General features: G+C 44.9%; 1 protein-coding gene across 2 annotated transcripts in view; it reads left to right on the top strand.

Annotated features, from left to right (window-relative positions):
• Positions 1 to 23056: 23056 nt before the first annotated feature.
• Positions 23057 to 24442, top strand: part of ABHD2 (abhydrolase domain containing 2, acylglycerol lipase) — a 44104-nt gene continuing 42718 nt past the window's right edge. The window contains exon 1 of one of the 2 annotated variants that reach the window (XM_075858182.1): positions 23057 to 23214. The gene's annotated coding sequence lies outside the window, so the exon portion shown is untranslated. Of the gene's footprint in view, positions 23215 to 23351; positions 23455 to 24442 lie in introns of those variants that run through there. The other variant, XM_075858183.1, reaches the window with a different exon arrangement.

The following is a 24442-nucleotide window of genomic DNA, read 5'->3' as shown; positions in this document are numbered from 1 at the left end:
TGCCACCTGTAGTACCCCTACACAGTATAATGTCCGCTTAGTGGCCCCCACACAGTATAGTGCCCCCCTGTAGATTTTGCCATATAGCCTCCCTGTAGACAGTGCCATAATCCCCCACCTACTTTTTGTAGATCGTGCCATACAGCCCCCCACCTCCCCCTTGTAGACAGTGCCATACAGTCCCCCACCTCCCCCTTGTAGACAGTGCCATACAGTCTCCCACCTCCCCCTTGTAGACAGTGCCCCCAAACAAAAACAAAAATTGTACTCACCTAGGCCCATTCCCATGACGAACTGAGCTTCTCCATGACGGCATCCTGTAGCATAGTACAGGAGTTTCCCAACCTTTTCAGACCCGAGGCAGCACTGGAAAAATAAAATTTCCTCAGGACCCCCTTACCAAAAATTGTTTAGAGAAAGACAGAAAACGGCTAAGAACAAGCAAAATCTGTCTCAAAATTCCTTCACCAACTGACAGCGTCATGTGACTTTTTTTTTTTTTTTTTCTTAAGCTGTTGAAGCGAATGCAAAAGACGCAGGAAAAAAAGCTCCAAACAAGCGCCGCAGGTATTTTCTGCCTCCTATTAATTTCAATTGGCGGAAACCACTTGAAGACCATCAGCCCCCCCACTCACAGTAAAATGACCATCAGCCCCCCACTCACAGTAAAATGACCATCAGCCCCCCCACTCACAGTAAAATGACCATCAGCCCCCCACTCATAGTAAAATGACCATCAACCCACCACTCACAGTAAAATTACCATCAGCCCCCCACTCACAGTAAAATGACCATCAGCCCACCACTCACAGTAAAATGACCATCAGCCCACCACTCACAGATTCCCCTGTAGGTAGCGCCACACAGCCCCTTGTAGGTAGCGCCACACAGCCCCTTGTAGGTAGCGCCACACAGCACCTTGTAGGTAGCGCCACACAGCCCCTTGTGGGTAGCACCAAACAGCCAATTGTTGGTAGCACCACACAGCCCACTTGTAGATAGCGCCACACAGCCCCCTTGTAGATAGCGCCACACAGCCCCCTTGTAGATAGCGCCACACAGCCCCCTGTAAAGAGCGCCACACAGCCCCCTGTAGAGTGCGCCACACAGCCCCCTGTAGAGTGCGCCACACAGACCCCTGGTAGGGAGTGCCGCACAGACCCCTGGTAGGGAGTGCCGCAAAGACCCCTGGTAGAGAGTGCCACATAGCCCACAGCCCCCTGGTAGGGAGTGCCACACAGCCCCCTGGTTGGTAGTGCCCCACAGTCCCCTGGTTGGTAGTGTCTCATAGTCCCCTGGTTGGTAGTGCCCCACAGCCCCCTGGTTGGTAGTGCCCCACAACCCCCTGGATGGTAGTGCCACACAGCCCACAGCCCCCTGGTTGGTAGTGCCACACAGCCCCATAGTTGGTAGTGCCACACAGCCCACTGGTTGGTAGTGCCACACAGCCCACAGCCACCTGGTTGGTAGTGCCACACAGCCCCTGGTAGGTAGTGCCACACAGCCCCCTTGTAGTGCAAGGACTACGAAATGACCCTGATACACACACCCGCTGGCGCCCCTCTTGCCGTGTGGCGGCTGGCGCCCTGTGTTTTTTACGCCTCGAATTACGCCTGAAAAAACACCCCTAATATGCCTACAAACATCTGCCCATTGCCTGCAATGGGTTTTACGATGTTCTGTTCCCACGAGCCCTTATTTTACGCGCCGTATTTTGACAGCGATGCGTAAAATGACGGCTCGTCAAAAGAAGTGCAGGACACTTCTTGGGACGTTTTTGGAGGCGTTTTTAATTGACTCCATTGAAAAACAGCTCCAAAAACGGCCGTAAAAAACGCAGCAAAAAAGCGAGTTGCTACAAAAACGTCTGAAAATCAGGAGCTGTTTTCGCCTGAAAACAGCTCCGTATTTCCAGACGTTTTTGCTCACTGCGTGTGAACATACCCTTACTGTGACTGGAATATTGAGCATTTGCGGTATTTGGTGAAATCTATTTAAAAATTCCACCTGATCTGCAGACTTTTTATGCAGATTTTTATGCCTGATACACTATATTTAGAAAAACTTTTCATTATTATAGTATTTAGTATTGGCATAAATGTTACATTTGTGGGCTGAAACAACTGCTTATTTAAAAATGTGCTACTTTTACAAAGAAAAAATTATTTGTTAAAACCAAAAATTGTTTTGTTTCACCACATTCTGAAAGCCATAACTTTTTTATATTTGATCGTCGATTGAGCTTATTTTTTGTAGAACGAGCTCTATTTGTCATTGGTACCATTTGTTTGGTACATACAACTTTTGATTACTTCTTATTACATTTTTTGCAGCGCTAAGTTGACCAAAAACAGCAATTCTGGCGGTTGAAACTATTTATTGTTACGGCATTCACTCTGCGAGTTAAATAATGGTATATAGTAATAGTTCAGACTTGTACAACGCAGCAATACCAATTTAGTTAACTTTTTTATTTTTTACATTACTTTAGAGGAAAAATGGGAAAGAGTTTTTTTTTCACCACTAACAACTTTATTTAACTTTTGTTTACACAATCTATTAGTCCCCCATAGGGAATTTGAACCAGCAATCGTTGGATCGCAGGTACAATACAATGTAATACTAATGTATTGCAGTATATTGTCATTTTTACAGGCTTCTGTTAAGCCCTGCCAGAGACAGGGTGAAGGCAGTCCTGGCGGCCTTCATTAGGCCCCTGGGCTGCCATGACAACTATTGGCACCCCACAATCACGTTGTGGGGGCACCGATGAGCTGTCAGAGTGGGTCCCCCTCTTTTTAACGCCTCAGATGCTGTGGTCGCGATTGACCGCAGCATTTGAGGGATTAAATGGCCAGGAACAGCGCAATCTCTATTCCTGGCCATTAGTGGCGTGCTCCATACATTCCCCCCAGCACCACGACGTGCTGCTACATGGTGGTGCGCAAAGGCTTAATGATCCCGGCAATCATGTTTTTTTCGGGTTGGTTGATTAGATTTTTACTTTACCGCCCACTGCACGCCTCTTGACAAAGCTGTGGCGAAATGCGTGTTGGGACGCCAGAGCACAAAGTTACTTTTTTCAAGGTGAGCTGTTACTCTTCAACTATGTAGCGAGCTATCCCATTCTTAGTTACTATCACATAGAGCGTTTTACTTCTTATTGTAGGTGTGGGGTTATAGTTTATATTTCAATGATTTTGTACAAATGTCTGTGATTTTACATTAAAGTTTCTGCCCTGATTTTTCTTAGTCCATTTTAAAAGGTTTGTGTTGTATTTTTTTGTGTGTTTCACTTTTGATTTAATAAAAGCTGATATTTGAATGAGATATTGTACTGTGGGTCTCTGTGTAAAAGGTTATATCACATGCTTTAAAGGGAACCTGTCACCAGCATTTCACCTTATCCCTCAGTGGTCGCTGCTATCAAAAGTTCATTACCGTTATCCGCTCTCCTAAACTCCTCCTCCAACTGTAAATATCAGTCTGCAAACATTTTGCGCCTTTTATCGTAATAATCCGGTGTCCCTTTGTACGCACGCACCAGAATAGGACATCAATGCACAAGCGCAGGATTTTTGGTGCTGGGGGAAGGCGAGGAGCTGTCAATCAAAAGTAAGGAGGCGGGGTGAACTCGGAAAGACTTCAGGAATGAAGATTTGACTCTTTTCAAACGAAGATTTGACTCTTATGCTCATTAGCATATGGTGTGGGAACACTAAAACACTGAATACTAAAGCTACAGAGCCGTCTAAGAAGACAATTATAGGTTATATAGAAATTATTTTTCACCCACTGCCACCTGGTATTGCTGGTTTAATAGGTGAAATGCTGGTGACTGGTTCCCTTTAAGTCTTATTAAACCACAGATATTATTTAATAAACGAGCAATGATTTATCGTGTCGTTTTCTTTTGAAAGACAAACAATCTTTCACTCAGGTAGATGTGGCCGATCCACAAAAAAACCAACTATTTATCGTTCGTCGTTCGATCACTGCACCCTATCACACACGTGGAAATTATCTCTTGCATTCGAGCGATTATACAAAAATGTGTCAAATAATCGCTCTGTCTAAAAGGGCCTTTACCTAGTAGGTGGCACTACTAGACTACTACAAATCATCATCATATGTTCATCATAGAAACACTGACAACACAGAAGTGCAATGCAATTGGCAGTGATTCATAACTCGAACACATTAAACAAAGCCATATAGACGAAAGATCAGACTACAACCCTTGTCAGTTCAATGATCAATGATGCTTTCATAGCTATACCTGTATGCTTCAATAGAAAGAATAAATCCATAATATTTCAGGATAAACCTTGTAAAGACTGTAAATTCTAAGCTCACTTTCCATATCCTACACCTACACTGCTGTTATTGCTACAACGTTCCAGTAATTTTTTTCAATATTCTCTTTATATTTTATGGCACCACACACACCTTATATACCTTATACACCATACATATATGAGCAAAAGTTTTGGGACACCTACACATTAAACCTACAAGTGCATGACATCTCGTTCTAAATCCATGGTTATTAATATGGAGTTGGTCTCCCCTTTGCAGCTAAGACAGCTTCCACTCTTCTGGGAAGGCTTGTACAAGATTTTAGAGTGCCTGTGGAATTTTTGGGCTATTTATCCAGTTCATTTGTAAGGTCAGACACTGATGTTGGATGAGCGCCTGGCTCGCAATCTCCATTCTAGTTCATCCTAAAGGTGTTTGATGGGGTTGCGGTCAGGGCTCTGTGAGGGCCAGTCAAGTTCTTCCACACCAAACTCACCCAACCATGACTTTATGGACCTTGCTTTGTGCACTGGGCCACAGTCATGCTGGAACAGAAAAGGGGCTTCCCCAAACTGTTCCCACAAAGTTGAAAGCGTACAATTGTATGCTAAAGCTTTAATATTTCCCTTCACTTGAACTAAGGGGCCTTGACCAACCCCTGAAAAACAACCCCATAGCATTATCCCTCCACCACCAAACTTTACAGTTGCCACAATGCAGTCAGGCAAGTAACGTTCTCCTGGCATTCGCCAAACCCAGATTCTTCCATCAAACTGCCAGATAGAGAAATGTGATTTGTCAGTCCATAGAACCTGTTTCCATTGCTCCAGAGTCCACTGGCGGCATGCCTAAGACCACTCCATCCAATGCTGGCATTGTGCTTGGTTATATAAGGCTGGCATGCAGCTTCTCAGCCATGGAAACCCATGCCATGAAGCTCTCGACGCACAGCTTTTGTGCTGCAGTTATTGAGTTGGTGACTTTTATGCACTATGGGGGATTTATTAAGACTGGTTGTAACTACTGGCAGGTATGTGGACCCATTGGGCCACTCTGCAGTAATGGAGCAGATGCTGATCAACAGAGTCTGTGAGAGTTATTAATGATAAAGTACCTGGAAGGTCAGAAGTGGGTATATGCCAGACAGTCAGGGGGAAGCAGGCCTGTGCAGGATAATGAAGTTTTGCTGGAACAACAGACTGAAGTAGTGCAGTCCTCTAGGACACTAGACTTGGCTAGGACACCGGACTGGGGTAGTGCAGTCATCTCGGATACTGGACTTGACTGGGACTACGGACTGGAGTAGTGTAGTCGATGAAAAAGTATAGTTATTGAAACTTATGCGTTCACATAACTCAAAATAGAAAGTATCGCCTGGACGAGAACGCTTAAAAAAATATTTTTATTTTTATTAAATCTTAAATAGATTTAGATCTATAGATACCAGGCTAACCAGGTAGATAGGACTAGATAAGGGTGCCAATATATTGGTTTAAATTGTTATGGAAATACTCAAAATATCTAGTTAAAACATATAAATTCTGTCCCTACCTGGACTAGATAGCAAAGTGTGCTTCACACCGAGTAAAGATCTGATACCTACCAGCAGAGTGTGTATGAACACTCAATAGCAAAAACGCAACACCTGCGACACAGTGTGCATTCACACTGAAATGAGCCGCAGCACCTAAATTTCTTGTGCATTAGCACCCATAAAAGACAGTGCAGCACCTCGAGCAGTATTGTGCATTCACACTAACAAGGGACTGTACATTTAAACGAAAGTGTGCATTCACACTACATGAATGTAATACACTAAGTGTGCATTCACACCAATCAGCAATATCTACAAAACAAAGTACATTATCGCTAAGATGAGCATCAGCACATGATGTTAGTGTGCATTCACACTCCTCAGTAGTAGCGTAACACCTATAGTGGTAGTGTGCATTCACACCTGATAAATATTGTCCATCTGATAACAAGAGTGTGCATTCACACTAATGCCTTATTTACATGAGCGTATGTTATGTCCGTGATACGCTACTGAAAATCACGCGCGTCGCACGGACCTATGTAAGTCAATGGGACCATTCAGACATTCCGTGTTTTTCACGCAGCGTATCCGCTGCGTGAAACTCACGACATGTCCTATACTTGAGCGTTTTTCGCGCATCACGCACCAATTGAAGTCAATGTGTGAGTGAAAATCGTGCACGGCACACGGACGCACTTGACGAAATGAAGGAAATAATAAAACGTTTTGCACGCATTGCAGTTCCGTGTGGCATCAGTGTTTGGTGCGTGGCTGCGTGTTTTTTGCGCGTATGGCCTTGTTATGACACTTGGTTTTAATGTTTACATAAACATAAATGAAGGAGTTAGTTTTATTATTTCCTTCATTTTGTCAACTGTAGCGTGAATCACGCGCGGCACACGGAAGTGCGTCCGTGTGCCATGCGCGATTTTCACACACCCATTGACTTCAATAGGTGCGTGATGCGCGAAAAACGCTCAAGTATAGGACATGTCGTGAGTTTTAAGCAGCGGACACACGCCCCATTGACTTACATAGGTCCGTGCGACGCGTGTGAAAATCATCACGGACGTAAAATACACTCGTGTAAATAAGGCCTAAGGGTATGTTCACATGCAGTGTTTTCAGACGTAATTCGGCCATTTTACGCCTCGAATTACGCCTGAAAAACGGCTCCAGTACACCTACAAACATCTGCCCATTGCTTTCAATGGGTTTTACGGTGTTCTGTTCCCACGAGGTGTTATTTTACGCGTCGCTGTCAAAAGATGGCGCGTAAAAAGACTCCCGCGAAAAGTGCATGTCACTTCTTGGGACGTGTTTGGAGCCATTTTTCATTGATTCCATTGAAACACAAATCCAATAAGGTCCGTAAAATATGCCGCGAAAAACGCGAGTTGCTACAAAAACGTCTGAAAATCAGGAGCTGTTTTCGCCTGAAAGCAGCTCCGTATTTTCAGACGTATTTTGCTAAGCCGTGTGAACATACCCTAAACAAACACTGAACGACTAACGCCTTTCCACGTCCTTATTGTACATAGAACGTTTTTTGATAGGCATGTATATTGAGATAGGGCAGATTAGCACATCAATTTTTCGTGCAATATACTCTATCTGCCCTGTGTCTGCTAGAGCTTTTCTCCTAACAGCACGGTTCTGGTATCTGACCGCAGCGATGCAGCAAAACGCCAGCTATTTAAGCTTTTAGCCCTGCCCTTTGGGAGTCTGAACGATTACCTCAAACACCCAATCAGATCGCGCCACATCATCAGACGCCCCGCCCCTTCAAGAGCTCATCCACATCACTCCTCCCCGGGTAGTTTAAACGACACTTAGTGTCATGTAACTATGGGAATCACCAAGCGGCTATAATTCTAAATAATGGCGTATATACAGGAGAAGCAGATTGAAGTGATATGGATGAGAGGTCATAAAGAGACAATTGATTTTGATAGCGAAAGCAAAACTATATATGAGCCAATAGGATGTACAAATGATACAAGTAAAAAATCGCCAACGATCCATATGCATCAAAATACTATCTCCAATTATCAGCTGCACCTTATAAGAAACAAGTATAGGAGATGTTATCATTAAGACCTCCAGTCTGTAACAGAAATATTCACCTTGCTTCCCGCTGAAGTAAACGTTTATCCCAGTCACCCCCTCTAGGATGAGGGCGTACCCATTCGATACACTGGAATCTCAGATGGTCAGGGTTACCCTGATGACATTCCCAGATATGGCGTGCGATCGGAGTATCAGCTAGTTTAGCCATATCATTGATATGGTCTCTGATACGTCTGCGAGAGATATAGTCCCGTGTCTTATGGACACCAGAGTGCAGGAATTATGTCCCCAGATGAGAATTTTTTTTCTGTCAGCAGGACGAACATAATTGTTTCTTAGCAGGAATGTCTCTAATATTCAGAGGGTTAACAACAGCAATAATCCTGGAAGGATCAATGATATGTTGAGGGTCTTCCTCAGAGTTATCAGTCTCAAATGATCGGAATAAGGCATCGGCCTATACATTTTTATCTGCAGCACTGAAGTGAAGCAGGAACTGGAATCTGGCAAAAAATAGCGACCATCTGGCTTGGTGCGGGTTGAGTCGTTGTACAGACTGTAGATACGTGAGATTCTTGTGATCGGTATAGATGATGATAGGATGAATAGCCCCCTCTAGCAGGTCCCTCCACTCTTCTAAAGCCAATTTGATGGCCAGTAACTCGCGGTCCCCAGTGAAGCACTCTGCAGGAGAGAAGAGTTTAGAGAAGAAGCCACAGGCTACTGTTTTACCCTTGGAGTTTCTTTGAAACAGGAGTGCTCCAGCAGGCAATGGAAGAAGTGTCAACCTCCAGCGAGAACTGCCGAGTCACGTCAGGATGGTGAAGAACGGAGTTTGAAGTGAATGCGCTATTGAGGCTGGTGAATGTGGACTCCCAGGGGCGTAACTTGGAAAGACTGGGCCCCACTCCCCTGGGTACCATACACAGCCCCCCCCCCCCTTGTAGATAGTGCCCCCTGTAGATTCTGCCATACATCCCACCTGTAGATTCTGCCATACAGCCCAATATAGACAGTGCTATACAGTCATTCCTGTAGACAGTTTCACACCCCACTTATAGATAGTGCCAGCCTTCTCCCCCTGTTGATAGTGCCCCCTCCCCCTTGTAGACAGTGCCATACACCTGCCTTGTAGATAGTGCCCCCACCTCGACCTTGTCGATAGTGCCCCCACTTCCCCCTTGTAGATAGTGCCATACAGTTCCCACTGTACATAGTGCCCCCACCTCCCCCTGTGTAGATAGTGCCATACAGAACCCCAGGTAGATGGTGCCCCTCTTAGATAGTGTCCCCACCTCGACCTTGTAGATAGTGAATTACAGACCCCTGAAGATAATGCCCCCCACCTCCCCCTTGTAGATAGTGCCATACAGACCCCCTGTAGATAGTGCCCCCACTTCCTCCTTGTAGATAGTGCCATACAGACACCCCTGTAAATAGTGCCACCCCCTCCCCCTTGTAGATAGTGCCATACAGCCCCCCCTGTAGATAGCGCCCCTACCTCCCCCTTGTAGATAGTGCCATACAGCCCCCTGTAGATAGTGCCATTCAGCCCCCCCTTGTAGATAGTGCCAAACAGCTCCCCCTTGTAGACAGCGCCCCCCAAACAAATAAAACAAAAAAACTTTATACTCACATAGGCCCCATTCTCGCAATGAACAGAGCTGCTAAAAAGAATCAACGCTGACGGGATCCTTGCGTAGGTTGGAGTGATCCAGTGACGTCATCACGCCGAACGTGGCCTGTAGCCTAGTAAATGGCAGAGCAGGGAGATACCTCCTTGCTCTGCCATAGCGTTTCATCATATCTGCATCCTAAGGACGCAGATACTATTGAATGTGGCATCGCTACCGCTGTAGCAGCCATAGCGGCTACTAGCGGTGCCACCGGGCATAGTGTTCAATAGGATCTGCGTCCTAAGGACGCATATACCATTGAATGCAGCTGCTAGTGGAACCACCTCGCATGGGGGACCTGTACCGCTGGGTGGCCACTATGGTTGCTACAGCGGTAGTTACGCCACTGCCAACTCTGACTCAGTGGTCCAAACCTTAGTGTTCACTCCCTTCTTGGTGAGGGCTGAGATTGGAGCAGTAAGAGATGAGAAGTTTGGGATGAATTGCCAGCACAAATTTATGAACCCAAGAAATCTCTGTATGGAAAGAAGAAAAAATAAGTCCTGGGACATATCCAGCACACAATGAAAAAATCATATACAAGTTTTTTAAAAGAGAAAAAGAAAATAGCATTTCCCAAAGAGAAAAATATGCAAATTAATTTTAATTGAAGAAAGGGGATCCATACCCCCTTTTTTTTTTTTTTTAGAAAGGGTATGGGTCCACTTTATTCAATTAAAATACATTTGCATATTTTTCTAAATAAAAGTTAAAAACAAAGTGTATTTAAACTTATTAGGCATCAGTCTATGTGGAAAATGGTATATTTTTTTTCTCTTTTAAAAAACTTGTATATGATTTTTTCTTGTTACCCCATTGTGTGCTGGATATGTCCCAGGACTGATTTTTTTCTCTTTTTCTGATTTTTTTTACAATCAAGATGGCACCGGTTTAGTATCTGCTTGAACCTTTTGGGTCTCCTTCTCTGGATCCATCTTGGGTCCATGATCTGAGACAATATAGCCCGGGAAGTGCAAGGACTTCTTTTCGAAGACACACTACTCGATTTTCATGAATATGCTCTTCCCCCTTAACCGCGACAGGACTTGGCGAACATGCTTCCGTTGAATCATCAGATCTGGTGAGTAAATCAGGATGTTGTCCACATATACCACCACACAGGCATACAGTAGATCCTGGAAGAACTCAATCACAAATTCCTGAAACACAGCTGGAGCGTTACACAGTCCAAAGGGCATCCAAGGATATTCGTAGTGACCGTCTCGGGTGTTGAATGTGGTCTTCCATTCGTCACCTTTACGGATACGGGTCAGGTTATAAGCCCTGTGTAGATCCAGCTTCGTGAAAATCTTGGCCCCACGAATTCTTTCGAAGTGCTCGGAGATTAAAGTTTTTTACCCTGATTTGGTTTAACCCACGGTAATTAATACATGGTCGGAGTGATCAATCTTTTTTTTCAACTAAGAAGAATCCGGCTCCGGTTCCTGACGAACCCCCTTTCGAGGTTCTACTTGACATAAACCGACATGGCCTGGGTTTCAGATAAGGAGAGAGGATAAACCCGTCCACGAGGGGGTGAATCTTCAGGGAACAATTCTATAGGACAATCATAGTGAAGATGAGGAGAAAGGACCTCTGCCTCCTTCTTGCTAAAAACATCTGCGAAACAGGCATGCTGTGGAGGCAGTCCAGAGAATGACTAAGGCAGTGGGGACAGAACAGGACGAAACGGTGGCAGGCAGTGGTGAAGACACCGGGGTTACCATTGGAGGACCTCTCTGGAATTCTAGTTGAGGACAGGAGCGTGTTGGCGAAGCCATAGCAATCCCAGCAGGATGAAGTTAATAGCTTTTGGCAGGACATACAGAGCTATTTGTTCCAAATGACGAACTCCTACTTGTAGCCTCAGAGGTTTGGTGATTGAAAGAATAGGATCTGGCAGAGGTTGACCATTTACAGAAGCGACTGCCAAATTTTTCTCCATAGGAACTGTGGCCAAGTGGAGACGGTCTACTAAGGGCTGTTGAATGAAATTTGCAGCCACTCCAGAACCCAGATAAGCGGGGATAGAATATGAGTCTTCACCAGAGAAGAAAGTCACGGGAATAGATAATTTGGGAGAGAGTTTAGCAGTTGACGTCGATCCACCTAAAGTAATCTCTCCTATCAACCCTAGGTGCTGGAGTTTTTCGGCTTCTGTGGACATTGACGCACACAATGACCCTTGTGGCCACAGTACAGACATAATCCTGCCAAACGTCTGCGCTGTCGCTCCTGGTCAGACAGTTTGAGTCTATCTACCTGCATAGGCTCTTCAGGGGGAACAACCGGAGGAGGCAGTAGGGGTCTCTGGAACCTGGGCATCAGTTTATAGGACCTTTTCCCCCGACGAGCTCCCTGGGCACGTTCTTGGATCCTCATGTTCGATCCGTGTTGCCAGCAGAATTAGGGCATCCAAGGTGGACGGTAGGTCACGAGCCACCAGCTTATCCTTTATTTGAGACGCTAGTCCTAGCCAAAAAGTTTCTACCAAAGCATCGTTATTCCAGGCGAGTTCCGCTGCCAACGTATAGGAACTGGATGGCGTATTCTCCTGCCGTCTATTCCGCTTGACAGGGAGTCAGAAGAGAGTCAACTGCAGAAGACGTTCAGCCCGGTTCTTCAAATACCATACGAAAAGTCTCCAGGAATAATTGTAGGTCCGAAGATTCCCGCCGCTCACGTTCCCAGATAGGGTTCGCCCAAGCTAGGGCTTTGCCAGGGAGAAGGGAGGCAATAAAAGCGACCCTGGTCACATCAGAGGGAAAAAGATGAGCGCGCAATTTGAAGTGGATCTCCATCGTAATGAGGTGGTAGAGGCAACGAAATTCCGGGACCAGAACTGGCAGGAGGGATAGCATGTGGTGGAGTAGAGGGAGAAGCCACAGAAGGAAGATTCAAATGAGTAAGAATTGAGTTAACAGTCTGCAGGAGCTGATCCATTCGTGCACGGAGGTCACGCATGTCCGCTTGCATCAACTGGACCGCTGTCTCGGGTTGACCAGCGGGATCCAGTGGTGTAACTACCGCTGTAGCAGTCATAGCGGCTGCTACGGGGCCCACGGCATAAAGGGGCCCCTTACCTCTCGCCAACGCCACATTCAATAGTATCTGCTTGCTTAGGATGCAGATACTATTGAATTCTGTGGCAGAGCAGGGAGGTATCTCCCTACTCTGGCATTTACTAGGCTACAGGCAGGGCCGGCGGTAGAGGGGGGGGGGGCAAACTGGGCAATTGCCCAGGGCCCCCATCCCGTGGCTGCTAAGGGGCCCAAGGATGGCACGGGTCTCCTCATGCCCGGTGGCGTCACTAGCACCGTAGGAGACCCGGTGCTAGCGACAGCCACATTCACTTGTATCTGCGTCCTCAGGCTGCAGCGGTCACATGGGATGGAACGTAATCCCAGGAGGCCGGCCTGCAGGACAGCAGAGTAATGCATCGCCATGGCTATGTAAGTATGAAACTTTTTTTTATGTGCAGTTTTCCGTAGTGGACATTCCGGCCGAAAAAATGCACCACAATGGTTTTTCAGCCGGAATTCTCTGGGGCGCCCAGGGCGGATACGCTGTGTGCTTTGTTGCCGTGTATCCGCCTTGTGTGAACATAGCCTAATAGGGAATTCCTGTGATATGCTTAAAGGGAACCGGTCACTAGATTTTAGGGCAATAAAACACCACCATGTCCTTATACAGCTGGGGTTTAGCGTCCTATACATGTCCCTATCAAAACTGTCTGTTTTAGCATTTTACCTAAAAAGAAGTTATAATACAGCATGTGATGTATATAATTTACCAGAGAAGAGTCTTTAGATAAGTCCAAGAGCATCCTGCACATGCTCAGTTCTCAGATGAAGCCGAGGCCAGTACACATAGACTCAACTCAGGATTCTTCTCTGGTAATTTACATATAATGCACGCTGTATTATAACGTCTTTTTAGAGAAAATGCTGAAACAGACAGTTTTGAGAAGGGCATGTAAGAACATTGACCCCTTGCAGCAGCCATTTTTCGGATTTTCATTTTTGTTTTTTTCCTCCCCACGTTCCAAAAGCCATAACTTTTCTATTTTTCTGTCAATATAGCCCAATGAGGGCTTGATTATTGCGGGACAAGTTGTATTTTTTCATAGCACCACTTATTGTACCATATAATGTACTAGGAATCAGGGGAAAAACTTTGTGGGTTGGAAAATAAAAAACAGCGATTCCTCCATTATTTTTTGCGCTTGGTTTTTATGGCGTTCAATGAAAACAACAAGTTAACTTTATTCTGTGGGTCAATACAATTACGGCGATACCAAATTTCCATCATTTTTCTTATATTTTACTACTTTGACTTTAAGAAAAAACTAATTGTAAAAAAGGGCCTATTTTATTTTTCCATCAATTGAGCAGTATGAGGGCTTATTTTTTGCGGGGTAAGCTGTACTTTTTAATGGTACCATTTTTTGGTACATGCAAGTTTTTGATCACTTTTTATTCCATTTTTCGAGGGAGATGAGGTGACCAAAAAATAGTGGTTCTAGCGTTTTACTTTTTTTTTTTATGCCGTTTACTGTGAGTGTTAAATAATGTTATATTGTAATAGTTCAGACTTTTATGGACGCGGCAATTCCAATTAAGTTTATTATTATTTTTAACAATGCCCGCTCCATACTTCCCAAACCCATGCGTCACACGTCGGTAAGGGATTAAACCCCAGTAGTATAAAAACATGCTGGTGGTTTAGTGCCCTAAAATCGAGTGACAGGTTCCCTTTAATGACGTCACAGAGTTCCCTAGCAACCGACTGTATGCAGAAAGAGTGGCTTCTGCATTTGTTAACACTTAAATAAGCGCTGTGTTCAGGGGGTTTTAGTAATAGGGAACTGATTATTTTAGTCCCCTGTCACAGTATATACAGCGCATAAAGTAAAGGTCTACTGGCACGGCACAGGGACCATGCCATTTGACCGTCAGTTCACGTGGGGCAGGTGGAAATTAGTTAAAGGGACATACATCGCTTGATACCTGCAATGATTTGGGAAATTATCCTGTGCCACACTCTCTTTCCACAGGTCGGACCACACCGAGCAAACATCCCAAAGAAAGGCAATCTTAAAGTCCAGAAGTACCCCTTTTCTCTCACAATCATAGTTATAGGGTTTTTTCAGGGGTTTTATATTGCTGGCCTATCTTTAGCATAGGTCTTTAATATCAGACTCCCCGCACCTCTCACCGATCAGATGACTGAAAGAGCTGGGATTGCAGATCTCATTAAATCCCGGCACAACTGCTACGGATACGTAAGGTGCTGGCCCTGGTAAACTATGAAGAGGCCGTAGCCAAGATAGGCATCAATATAAAAGTTCCTGAAAAACCCTTTAATTAGTTGTGGAAGAGAAAGATTTAAAACTGTTTCATTGTGGCCCTTTGCCACTGAACAGAACAGGGCAGCTGCAAGGAAAATAAGTGGATACACTGTGGTTTCTTCTCGAATAACAGCTGATCACAGGGACTTTAGACACCAAAACCTCTTTAATCCAGGTGCCACAATGCATACATATACATTGTGTTATCACAGTTTAAGCATACCACCCAACTGTCACGGATTCAGCGCGACAGTCGCGGACTCCGGGTGGTGTCCCGCTGTCACGGGCGGACAGTGACAGCGGGGGCTCCTCCTGAAGCAAAATCCCTGGCCAGAGAATTAGCAACGCTCTTGCAGGAGTTTCCGCTCCAGGAGTAGCCCCTGACGTCACTGTCCATATATGGATAGTGACATCAGGGGTTCCCTCTAGGAACGGAATACAGGGCCTATGTTCTGGCTGAAAATTCCGCTCCTAGAGGGAGTCTCAAGGGTATAGGGCAGCTAAGGGGGCATTATACTGTATGGGGGCAGCTATGGGAGCATTATAGCTATAGGGCCATTATAATATATGGGGCAGCTGTGGGGACATTATACTGTATTGGGCAGATATGGGGGCATCACAGCTATAGGGCCATTATACTATATGGGGCAGCTGTGGGGGCATTATTTTGTATAGTGGCAGCTAAGGGGGCATTATACTGTATGGGGCAGATATGGGGGCATTATACTGTATGGGGGCAGATATGGGGGCATTATACTGTATGGGGGAAGCTATAGGGGAATTATACTGTATGGGGGCAGCTGTGGGGGCATTATATTGTATAGCGGCAGCTAAGGGGGCATTATACTGTATGGGGCAGATATGGGGGCATTATACTGTATGGGGAAGCTATAGGGGCATTATACTGTATGGGGGCATTCTACCGTATGGGCGCAGCTATGGAGCATTATACTGGAAAAGGGAAGCTATGGGGGCACTATACTGTATGGGTGCAGCTATGGGGGTATTATGCTGTATGGGGGCAGCTTTGAGGGCATTAAGCTGTATGGGGCAGCTATGGGGCATTATGCTGTATGGGGCAGCTATGGGGGCATTATGCTGCATCGGGGCAGATATGGGGGCATTATGCTGTATGGGGAAATTTGTTTGGGGGCATCTGTGTGAGCATTATACTGTATGGGGTTTTTTGTGTGTGCATTATACTGCATGGGAGAATCTGTGTTGGCTTTATACTGAATGGATGCATCTATGGGACTTTATACTGTATGGTGTCAGCTATGGGGGCATTATACTGTATGGCGGAAGCTATTTGGAATTATACTGTGTGGGGGCAGCTATTTGGCATTATACTGTGTGGGAGGCACTATGGTAGCATGATACTGTGTGGGCTGAATCAGGTGTGTATGTGCGGGGATTGGGTGGGATTAGAGGCGTGGCTTAAAATTGCGTTAGTGCCTATAGATTTCTATGGGCAAGTCCTTACCGCAATTGCGGACATGAATAGTACATGTTCTATACTTTGCGGATTATTTGTACGCCACGGACACACATCCGTAAATATACGGAAAGGTGTTCATGGCCAACAGAAATTAATAGGTCCAAATTCATCCGGATCTGTAATTAAGGATGAAAACTACGGTTGTGTAAATGGGGCCTAAGAAATTATATCTACATAGCATAATGTTTGAGCTTCGGCCAGAGAATTGGCAGTTGCATTGCATGGAGTGGTTATTCTTCACAGCAAACATGTAGCAAGTTCATAAGCTCGTTGTTGATTTTGCATTTGCATTCAGTGTTTGTACAAACAATGAGCATTATGTGTGTGCTTGGAGGCTGTGTATAATAAGTCTATGTGTCATTAGCATTTGACTACAGTTTGGGTAGGCACATCAGTGGTTAGCAAGGTTGGGTTAGGCTTCGTTCACATCTGCGTCAGGACTCCGTTTCTTAGGTTTCCGTCTGAGTTTTCCGTCAGGTGAACGCATTAATGGAATCCATACTGAAACAGAAACCATAGCTTCCGTTTGCATCACCATTGATTTCAATGGTGACAGATTCGATGCAAATAGTTTCCGTTTGTCACCGTTGCGCAGGGGTTCTGTAGTTTTGACACAATTAATACCGTAGTCGACTGCGCTATTCATTCCGTCAAAACGACGGAAGCCTTGCACAACGGTGACAAATGGAAACCATTTGCACCGGATTTGTTACCATTGAAATCAATGGCGATGCAAGTGGAAACCTATGGTTTCCGTTTGTTTCAGTTTGGATTCCGTTCATGGTTTCCCCTGATGGAGAGCTCAGACAGAACCCATGAACGGTCCCGACGCAGATGTGAACGAAGCCTTAAAGAGTACTTATAACAAAAAATATTATTTTTAAAAAATATTAGCTATTTAAAAAATAAATTAACTTGTAAATAAAAGTAATAAAAAAAGTGAAAATAAAAAACTAGGCTAAAGCCGGGTTCCCACGGTTCGTATACGCTGAAAAAAAAGCACGCAGCATGTCTGACCTGGAACCCACAGTATATTCCGTCTGAAAAATCGCACCACATTGTGGTGCGGTTTTTAGAACAGAATTTCCGCTGCGGAAGAAAGACGTTTATACTTACCCCCTCCATCTTCTCTGCGCGTAGTCCGGCCTCCTAGGTGACATTGCAGGCCATGTGACGCTGCAGCCCATAATTGGCTGCAGCGGTCACATGGGATGAAACGTCATCCCAGGAGACCGGACTGCAGGAAGAACGAGAGCGTTCCGGGTAAGTATGCCGCAACACTTGGCTTTCTGTTGCAGGTTTTGCATCCCCATGGAATTCAATGGGGAAAAGCTGCAACAGAAAATCAACAAAAACGCAGCATAAATTGACAAACTGCGGAATTAAATACTGCACCGCAGTTCAATTTATTAACGTTTACGCTGAGGTTTTTTTCCACAGCGTGGGCATGAGATTTCTAAATCTCATCCACTTTGCTTGTACTGTAAATGCTGCGTAATTTCCGCACACAATTTAGTTGCGGAAATTCCGCAGCATTTACGCTACGTGGGCACCTGGTCCAATGCCATTTGAAGTGGTGCGTGCAAGCTATGTAACTTCACTGACGCCACTTGAAAAGTCGCCACCAGGCAGCCAAACAGGAAGTTCCAGGCATGCCGAGAGGGGGAAAAAAATACACCACCTCCACTCTGTGTGAAGTTGGAGTAGTGGGCAGTAGGGCAGTTAGTATAATTTATAACTTTTAAACTTACAAGTGTGATCTATTGAGCCATTCATCGATTGGGGGGGGGGGGGCATATTTCCTGGTCAAGTTCATAGGGACAAACATTTTAATAGATGGCAAATGATGGTACAGTATTCTTTCTCCCCATACCTTTCTTTTATATATACTCGTTACACTACAGTTGCATGAAAATCTCAACAAAGTTGCGTGTACATGCAACTCAATGGGCCTTATGCGGCAAAAGGCCAAAAAGTATCTGACAGTGTACCTAAGGCCATGTTCAGACGTGGGGGAATTTATCTGAATGAAGCTTGCAAAAATCCATACATCTACTGCAGCAACAACCACATTCAGATAATTGGAACTGATTTTCAGTCGCGGGAATTTCTGCAACAAAATCTGCCGTGTCACTGCACCCTTAGGGCACGTTCAGACGTGGCGGAATTTTTCCGCTGCAAATGTTGGTGCAGATTTGGGGAAATTACGCAATGAATCTGCAGCAACATTTGCATATTTGACTGGTAATTCAGATGTTGCAGATATCACAGCGGACTTGCCACAGATTTCAGTTTTTGCATTGCAAAGGCTGAAATCCGCAGTGAAATTCCGCTTCTTCTCCACAATGTAACGAGCATGCTGCGGAGGGAAAATTCTGCACCGCAGCCTGATTTCCGCAATTATTTTCTGCAACGTCTGAACTAACTTTCATAAAAATGTATAGAAACAAATGTAAAAAACGGCTGCTGCAGAATTCCAATGTGGACTGTCCGCAGCGGAATTCAACAGCAATTCCGAAACGTGTGAATGTGCCCTAAAGGGGTTGCTCATTTTCAGCAAATTAATGCTATTTTTTGTACAATGAGAAGTTATGCAATTTTCCAATGCACATTCTGAACTTCACACAGGTTTTAAGATTCCTGCTTGCTGTTATTCAGTAGTAACATGTATTGTTTACTTCCTGTGGATAAAATGCTGTCCATGGTCACGTGATGGACAGACAGGTGTATGGCTAGTTACAGTATGCGTCTCAGAGCTGTAGTATGTGTCTTCCATCACCTGTGCGTTCATCACATTACCAAGGACATTTTATCCACAGGAAGTAAACAATGAATGTTACTACTGAATAACAGCAAGCAGAGATCTTGAAAACCATGAGAAATTATTAGCAGTGTACTCACTGCAGTATGTGAGTACACTCGCTAATATACATTCCAGTCCCCCGTTGCGCTGATTATATTTGAATAGATTTTTATAGCGCTGTTGGGGGACCGGAAGTCTAGTGGCACAGTCTAACTTCATGACGATACGACTCGTCATCATGTGACCGACCCCGCTGTAAGCTATGTAATCGCTGTACTGCTGCTACTATGATTACATAGCGTACAGCGGCGCCGGTCACATGACCACGAGTTAGACTGTGCCACTAGACTTCCGATCCCCCGGCAGCGCTGTAAAAATCTATTCAAATTAGATTGCATTAATTTGTATGACGGGGGACCGGAATGTATCTTAGCGAGTGTACTCACATACTGCAGGGAGTACACCGCTAATAATTTTTGGTCCCCACATAACCCCTTTAATACAGAAAGTATATTGGAAAATCATATAACTTTTCATATTAAAAAATTAACATTAATTTACTGAAACCGGACAACCACTTTAAGGCTAGGTTCACGGCACGTTTATTCGTCCTCTTGAAATGTTTTTAAAAAAACATACCCTTTTTTACAGGAAACAACAGCATTTAAAGGGTAACTAAACTTTTAAAGAACTTTTGATTAGGTCATAGTGACAGGTCAGAAGTTTTTATCGGTGGGGGTCAGACCACTGAGACCCCCACCGATGGCTAAAACGAAAAGGTAAATTAACAGACGCAACGACCGTACCCATTATAAGTCATTGGGGTTGGAACCAGCACTGCATCAGTTTTGCTATTCTGCCCCTATGACAGAGCAGAACGACAGAATTGAAGAACACAGATGTGAACTAGTGCGGTTTTTCTTAATAGATCTGTTGTATTAGTTTCATCTGTTCTTAAATGGATCCAATATTTTGTTTGTTTTTAAGTGTTCATTTAAATGTTAAAGTTTTTTTTGTTTTTTTTTAAAAAGTAATTAACCAGGATGGCGGAGCAGGATACCTATCCTGTGGAGAGACTTGTATCGTACAATAAAACTGATCCGTCGGATAGTCTACAGGATAGTCAAATCTGATTTGAACAGGGCCTAACTCTGCTTTCATTTCTTAAAACTGCTACGGAAAAGTGAAAGCTGCGCTGTGACTGGTTGCTATAGGCAACAAGTCCTGTTTTCGGACAGTTTCGATAAATGAGGCGGAATGTGTTCCCATGGACTGCAGTCACACAACAATCTGTGCGCAGCCTCCGCTGCCAGTGAATGATGTAGCAGAACAAGTAGATCAACATTACATATTGTTAGAATTTTTCTGCTGACAGAAATAAAACACTGTTTTTATTTTTTGTTAATAAACTCTTAGCAAAGAATTCTTTAAAAAAAGACCCTACAAAGAAAATTGTCCCCTGATCCCAAGTTGTATGTCTATAGCCAGCTTCAGGCCTCATGTACATTTTTCTGTAGGGTGGGACAAGTTCGGTTGGTGTCCAAGTCTGTGGTTTCAGCGTGTGCCCACACACACCCCAATCCCTGATTGATTTTAATCCATAAATCGTCCCCCATCAATGGCACTCTAGGCCACCAGCTGTTCCGCCAAGCCCTCCCCTCGCCACTGGTGACCTGTCCAACTGACACATCAATACCAAAACAAGCATACATAGTGCCTCTTAGGGTATGTTCACACGGCTTATTTTCAGCTATTATAAAGGGCCGTAAATGCCCCGAAAAATGGCTGAAAATACAGGGGCTGAACGCCCCCAAACAACTGCCCATTGATTTCAATGGGAAAAATGGCGTACCGTTCCCACAGGGAGTTTTTTATGCGGCCGTTTTTAAAACCGGAGCGTAAAAAAAGGCTCCGTAAATAAAAGTGCATGTCACTTCTTGAGCCGTGTTTGGATACGTTTTTTATTGTCTCAATAGAAAAACAGCTCCAAAAACGGTCGTAAAAAAACGCATAAAAAAATGCTTGATGCATAAAAAATGGCTGAAAATCAGAGGCTGTTTTCCCGTGAAAATAGCTCCGTATTTTACAGCCGCTTTTCGACTAGCGTGTGAAGCCTTATGGGAAGAGTGCTCAGCTCTTACCCTAAGGCATCATTTACACGAGCGTAATAACACGCGCGTGCCGTACGCACCTATATTAGGTTATGGGGCAGTGCAGACAGTGCGTGAATTTTGCGCAGCACGAGTGCGTTGCGTAAAACTCACGACATGTCCTTTCTTTGTGCGCTGTTCGCGCATCACGCACCCATTGAAGTCAATGGGTGCGTGAAAACCACACAGGTCGCACGGAAGCACTTCCGTGCGAACTGGGTGATTCTCGCAACAGCTGTCAAACTCTGAATGTAAACAGAAAAGCACCACGTGCTTTTCTGTTTACAAACATCCAAATGGAGTGTCATAATGATGGCGGCTGCGCAAAAATCACGCAGCCACGCATCATACACTGATGACATATGCAGCTGTTAAGGGCCTTTTGCGCACGCAAAACGCTGCATTCTTTGCATGTGCAAAACGCACACGCGTATAAATGAGGCCTAACTCATAGAGTGGTGTGGCGGCACGCATGCTCGGCCAGGCCTCATACAACTGCTCCCCATTAAAGCTGGCCTGGTGGGGAGCGACTGGGGTCCGCCGTTCTAGCGATCACGGAGAGTCCCAACAGTCCGACCTTCACTGATCTAATATTTATCAACTATCCCGTGGATAAGTAATGAACGTGGATACCCCTTCAAAACCTCTTAGCAATATTTGACATAACTATAGGTCACAGCCGCCAGAGGGGAGTATGAAGCTGACGGGCTGAGCCCACACCATACTCAGCGGGGTTTTGACTTTATGTTACACACGACACCTCACTGCAATGGCCGCAATTTAAGATAACTCTTTACCCAGCTGTTTAACCACTTAGATGCCGCAGTCAAAGCATGTACAAAATAACACTAAATTTAAAACACCTTCAAAAATGAATTTTATATTTTAACAACACTGGCGTTTTTAGATGTAGTTTATTGCCAGAAAAATTGTGTGTGTGAGGAGGCCTAAATGTCGCTTTGTACACACTTTTTTTCTGGTGTTTTTTAATTCCTATAGAGAAGTCTATTGGAAAAACTCTTGGAAAAACGTCATACCCAGAGCAGGCTGGGTTTGGAAAGAAACGCCACTGACAGAAAAATTGCCTCAAAAACGCCACAAATCGAAACGCAGTTGTTTGTACTGTAGTGCTTTTTATATTTTACTATAAACTTTAATGCAACATTTGGCCGCACTAAAAAAAAACACCATTAAATATGGCACGAGAAAAAAAACACAAAAAAAGCAGCAAAACACTGTATGTGAATCCAGCGTAAACGGCACATCATGCTGGGGCCTCGGAGGAGCTGCAAGCCATGATACTGACATCAGAGCAGGACTGGAATCACAGATCAGGAGGAGCCGAATCAGACTTTTACCACTTGTGATGTGCCTGGAATTGTCCCTTTTATGAGCTGAACTCCTGCACTCCACAGAGAGGAAAAGGACACTGGAAAACCCCATGTAACGAGCAGAAGGTCCACACACTCTTCACGTGTCTACCCAGCAAGATACGACTGACAGCTCCCAGAGCCAATCACCGACCAGCGCTTGTTGTTACTCCTAGTGACTCACACGCAGCCGGCTAAGTAGCAATGAGGAGCGCTCAGCCAATAGAAAGCTTCGCAAATATTGACCAACCGCAAATGGACGCAAATGATTGACAGGGATTTCCCCCAATAACGTGAAAGAGATAGCGGTATCTGCGTTGTTAGGGAAGTAACTGTTGTCAAGGGACTGAGAGGTGGAAGGTGCTATAGGGCGGTGGTGGTAGCAGCCGAGCTGTGGATGTCATTTCCAGCTGATGTGAGGTGCAGTAGGACTGCTCCTTCCTGAATACGAGACCCGTGAGGTGAGATTGGACGCGGCCCGGGGCAGGCCTGGCGTCTGTGTATGGGATGTGGTTTATGATTGGCTTCACCGTTGTACGCTGTGTGCCATTGTAACATGGATGTGACTCAACAGTTGCATTTCTAGGGTTCTATACTGTGAGGTGGCGGGAACATGCTGCTCCTCCTGTCACCGGTAGTAGGGAACAGACTGAACAATGGAGATGATGTGGGAATAGTTCTACAAGGAGGAAGCAGAGCATGTACGTATCAAGTGGCCTGCTAGTAGTTGCTATCTGCGGATGTGGAGCCCATAGTCCACTATAGATCTACACATGTGACTGTTTACTGTATATACTGGATGTGTCATGTGTGGCTGGCCTAAAGACTTGGGGCAGATGTAGAAAAACTGGCAAATCAGATGAACTGTCAACTTTTGTGGTGATTATCAGACCCCTAAGAAATTATTGGATCTTGTATCATCCTTTTATATATAAAAAAAACAATTAGAGCAACTTTAAAGGGGTCATCACCATGTACAAGCCTTTTAATATGAGAGCAGCGCAGCGATCATGTGATCACCTCCAGTCTGGCTCCCATGACCCGCTTAGACCGCTGATTTGACCTTGGCAGGATGGATTGACCGCTCACTTTCCCCGGATGACCCATGTCGACCAATGCAACCGAGCCCCATAGAAAGGGGTCCTGAGTGGGGGGACCCTCCCCCATGATGTAAATCTGTTCTAACAGGTGGGCTCAGCCTTTTAATATTTGCAGTGGCGTCTATGGAGGTTTGTGGGGGACAAGTTTACAAGTTCTGTATTCTGTGTTCTCTTCCATTTATTCATTCTCCTTTATTTGGATAAAGCCGATGTCTTATTTTCTGCAGTAGAACTAGTTTTCCTCTTGGAAGTGACGTGTCAAGTTTTATTTGTAATTCAGGGGTGTACATACAATAAAGACGGACTATGGGGCTCATGTAAAAGAAGGGGGCCATCTCCGGTTGGTCGTATTCTAGTAGTGATTGGGGGGGGGTAGGAATCGGTTAAGGGTATTCGGTGTTAACGAGTGATCCTATAGGCTGAGGGTCCTGCTTCCTTTCTGGACTATATTGTGATAAGGGTAGGGGGCAAACAAGCAGTGGGCCCTCTATATTCTTGGTATGCGTGTGCCATAGTGTGACCCATTTTAACTTCTGCTATGGCACCCGATCTACTCCATGTACAGCTCTGTATGGGCAATAGACCTGCT

The sequence above is a fragment of the Rhinoderma darwinii genome, chromosome 3 (genome assembly GCF_050947455.1).
Source record: "Rhinoderma darwinii isolate aRhiDar2 chromosome 3, aRhiDar2.hap1, whole genome shotgun sequence".
In the NCBI taxonomy this organism is placed as follows: Eukaryota; Metazoa; Chordata; class Amphibia; order Anura; family Rhinodermatidae; genus Rhinoderma; species Rhinoderma darwinii.
Note: the sequence above shows the minus strand (reverse complement) of the source record. Positions and strands in the feature narration are given on the sequence as shown.